This window comes from Charadrius vociferus, unplaced genomic scaffold (genome assembly GCF_000708025.1).
Source record: "Charadrius vociferus isolate BGI_N301 unplaced genomic scaffold, ASM70802v2 scaffold213, whole genome shotgun sequence".
NCBI classification, from domain to species: domain Eukaryota; kingdom Metazoa; phylum Chordata; class Aves; order Charadriiformes; family Charadriidae; genus Charadrius; species Charadrius vociferus.
In genome coordinates, this window is record NW_009647828.1 from 7,134,596 (window position 1) to 7,139,287 (window position 4,692).

Consider the following 4,692-nt stretch of genomic DNA (forward strand, 5'->3'; position numbering starts at 1 on the left):
TGAAACAGGAGGGATGGCACGGACCGCTGATGCTGAAGAACATAAGTTTGCTCAGGGCATCCACGCTTTTGCACGACTCAGTTCTGCTCTGGTGGTGGCTGGGGACAAGCTTTGCTCAGTCTGTTGGGTTGCTGGGAAGCCTCAGTCTGTGCCTCCGTTTCCACAGCTGCCTCCGCTGACTTTGGAAAGGGGTTGTGGTGACTGCTTGCTTGCTGCAATGATGAGGGTTTTTTGGGGCTTCTTCAGGCATGAGAAACGGGAATGTAAAAGCATCATCTGTTTTGTGGTGGGATCTGTCTGTCGAGATTGAGGATGTCCCTGCTGTGCTGTCCAGAAAATGGGGCCAAGTTGCCCACCGTTCTTCAGAGGCAACAAGAGGCAGACACCAAAAGGATGATGTCCCATCAGCACGGTCTCTTGTGCTCCACCTAGGGTCAGCCCAACAGGTGTTTTCATCACTCTGCCTTGAGTAGCAAGCATTTTGGGTTGACCGTGTTTGGCCACCGTGGTTCGGTGAGGTGGGCTGTGTGACGTGAGGGCAAACCAGCTGCAAGGAGGCACTCACCCATGTGCCAGGCTGGGACTGGTGTCATCCCCACTGAGGATGTGGGCTGCTGAGGTCCAATACAGTTCATTGATGCCCTCCTGTTGAGTAAAGCACAAAAGCTTTGGTATCCAGGAGAGCAGGAACTATCTGCACGGGCATCCTTGAGGTGCTTCAGCACGAGCTAGGAGCTCCCATAGGACATCTGGAGCAGCACAGCCTGGGGACCTCAGCACCCCCATGCTGCCGGGCCTCCGCTCCACTGCTTGCTGTCTTTAGGGACCATTGATGAAGAAGTGGAGGACATTTCATATCAGTTCTTTTATTTCTGTTAGGGGAAAAAAAAAAGAGGAGTGCAAAACTGAGAGATAAATAGCTACCGATAGTGGTTGCTTTGCTCTTTTGTGTTTTGTGTGGGGGACCAAGAAAGTGATTGCATGGTCTGGCCAGATTTTGAGGAAAACCCCATCACTGCCTGTTCCTTTAAGCCAGCAGAGCCCCAGCTGAAGGCTGTCTTTGGGACGGGCTCTGCACTCTCAGCAGCAACCAAAGCTTTGTGTCCCTTGGGTTTTGCATTCCCATTCTTGTTAGGTGTAGCCAGGAGACCCCTTTGATTTGTTCTCTGGGGTTTTTTCCTCCTCAGGGCTTTCCAAGTGCCACAGGGAAATCCTCCTGGCCAAAGTGTTTTTGTAACTATTTTAGCTTTGTGACAATTTATTTCTTCTTCTAACTCTCAGCATCTGAATTGGGTGATTTGAGAAAACAGTCCATTAAAAGGGAGGATACTGTAGAGTCCTGATGAATCCTGTTTTCTACTTGGCCGGTGGAACAGAAAGCTAATTGCCAGTAGTAAATCCATTCAAAGGAGGGCTGGAGGGAGGGAGAAAAGCTAATATTCCTCCTTGAATGCCATTTAATCTCTGAAACCTTTCATGCAGATGTAAATTAGGATTTGCACAACAGAGTCAACAGTTGCTCCGTAGATAAGGCAGATTTGCAACATCTGCTTTTCCATTTGAGAAGCTCTCCCAAAGTGCTGTCGGTGATAGCCAAACTAAACACTAGAGATTTTTTTTTTTCTTTCCATAATCTCTTGTTTATGAAGAAAGCTGCATATGACAAAACTAAACCTGGTTATCGTTCTGCTAATTCTCTAGGAGAAAAGTTTGCTTTCCTCCAGATCTAAAAACCTCATGGGGGTTTCTTACCCTGGGTGGTAATACAGTGCAGCACACTTGTTAACATCTTTGGAAGAAACGCTGTCTGGTAACAATTGAATAGGCCACTGAGGTGGTAATACAGTATAAACAGTTTACCTTGCATCATTATTAGGAAAGCTATTTTAAGCTTTTCCAGGAGAACTACACCCCCCCCACAAGCAAACGCGCCATAGGGGAAAGATAAAGTGGCACCTTCAAATGATGGAGGCAAACACTTTTCAGACGTGGTTTCCTAGAGGCACATTTCTTGATCGTGGTTTAGGCTTTTACAGAAGCAACCAGATTTCTTTATTTTTGCTGAGGTTTGAGCCCTGTTGAGCAGGGGGGATAACCCAGCTGAACACCATGTTGGGAAATGACGTTGCTTCGGCAAAGCGTCCCGTGCTGCTGTGATTGTCAGAGCACCTTCTTCCTGGGATGGCTGCAGCCTGACACTGGGAAATGTGCTCTGAGAGGGGTCTTGACCTTGAGGGGGTAGAAAAGGGGAGGAAGAGAGAAGATACGTATTTTATATAATCCTTTTTATTTTATATATATATCTATAATATTATGTATAGTGTCATATACATAAAATACTATATATAATATTATGTATGTATATATGTATGTCTAGGCATATATCTATAAAAAAATTTACTATTATATATAAAACACATAAAACTTCTATTTTCTATATTCTGTTTTGCTGTGGCAGGCTGGTGGTGGGCCCTTTGGGGGGGTAGGGCCGTGGCCAGGCAGAGATGCTCTTCCACCGGCACTTTTGTGAGTGCTGCAGAAAGGAGAGGAAGCTTTGCCTTGAGTAAAGCACTGCCAAAAATACGTATATAAAAAACACGCCAGCAGCTCCCCTGCAGTGCTGTTGAGGGTATGTGGTGACTTTAGGTGAGCTCGCTTTGCTGCGGGGGCCGCTCCCTCGATCTTATCTGCCCTGAGAAGGCAGGTACCTGGGGAAACGGGCGATCCCACGATCTTATCGTCCCCACCTCTCACGGGGGCTGGTGCTGGGTGCGGGGCTGGGGGCTGGTCTGGTGGTTTTCAGTATTCCTCCAGGACCCATCTGTCTCTCTGGGGGGACCGAGGGAACAGGCGCGTGGCAGGGTGCTCGTGGGGAGGTGGCACTGGGGCCACTTGTCACCCTTCCCGTCTGCTTTTTAAATTAAGGCAGGTCCCAAATGAACAGTGTTCGGCAAGAAAAGTGTTTTATTTCCCTTCTGAGCAACAGGGTTTGCTCTTCCTAGCGCAGAAGTCCTGAGGTGAGGTGGGGAAGCGTCCCCGTCCCACGAGTGGCCACACAGGTATTGGGAAAAACACTGTTGGGGGGGGTGAATAATACTATGGGCCCCTATTAACACAGGGTGGGACACAGAGTAAACCAGGGCTAAGCGTGCACAGGGGATGTGGTGCTGGTCGGAGCCTGGGGATAGTCTACGTGCTCTTTGCCATCGTGGTCTCGTTCATCCCACTGATGTGCTGGAGGTCTGCGTATCCCTCCAGCAGTTAGCTCCTGACTTGGTGGCGGTGACCATCATACCGCTGGGAACGGGATAGCGAACTCAGCAGGAAAAAGCTCTGGCATGCTTGTTGCTCCGTGATCCTGTAATATGTCCTGTCATAGTGGATTTGGTGCAATAAAATACATAGAACAAGAAACGTTTTTGAGTTAACCTGAAGAGAGAAGTGTGTGGAATGCTATCTTTCTGCCTGTTAACATGCCAAATACAGCTTGTCCAGCTTGAAAAGGCAAAAATATGATCCACTTAGAAATGAGCTGCTTAGTCCATTCCACCACTGGGCTGCGAAGCAATCCCGCAAAGCCTTTCTGGCATTGCCAGAGTTCAAGGTGGGGTGAGGAATATTTCTACTGGTGGTTCTTCAGGTCGTATTCCTCGAGCTCTCTGTGGTGGGAGTCCTGGTGGGGTTTTGGTTGTATGGTGGTGTGCCCTGGCTGCGGGATGCTTACTGGAGGAGGAAGATGAGGATGATGGGGGAGCCATGCACCCACCTGAGCAGTCCCTTGGGAGTCCCAAATGCTTTGATGTTTGCAAAAGCTTAATCATGGGAAGCTATTCCAGGAGGAGAAACACAGGTGAAGAGAAATAACCAGATGGAGCGTCCTGGAGCCAGGACCCAGCACCCTGAGAGGTGGTGCGGGGCCCTGGGGCTCCCCCATCCCACTGAGCTTCCTGTGGGCACTGTGGGCTTTTGCCACCCCGCAGTAGCTCCCATGCTTTCTGCCACAGCACCTGGAAATAGTCCCTGACACTGAGGAGGGCACCAGGGCTTGAAGTTTATGGGGGGCCATAAGCAGCCCAGGAATACCCCACCACCCCCCACCTCCTCATCCTTTCGTGCCTGAAAACTAAAAAGCTGCGTATCCTTCTGCAGTTCTTGAGAGCTGCCTGTGTGAAAACCAAAATAAAACATTTCCAGGCTCAGCCAGAAACAAGTATTGATGTCTAAGAGGGGCAGACATCGGATGGAAATACTGACACACTTAAGCACTTGGAGCTGCAAACCACACAGAAAGTGAATTATTGCTGGGATGAGCCAAGCAGCTACAGAGATGAAGTATCTTATCCTTATAAGTGAATACATACAAAAGCATTTCAGCATTGCTGGGCCAGCTGCTCCTCATTGTAGAAGGTGCTTCCCGGCTAGTTGCTGCCTTTTCACTCCTCTGAATAGCTTAAAAATTGCCTCTTTCTCTGTAGCATGTTTGCTACAGGCAGCAGTGATGATGATGCAAGTGCTGATCTCCATCAGAAGTTTCTCTTGGTGATTCTTGACTCATTACTGCTTTGGCTAAACTAATACATTGTTGAATTTTAGTCATATCTTGGGAGCCCGCAACCTAGATTGCCTCCTCCTCTCCAAGAACCCATTAAAGCTGCAAACGTATTAATCCCTGCTCTGCTGGCAAGTGGTGGA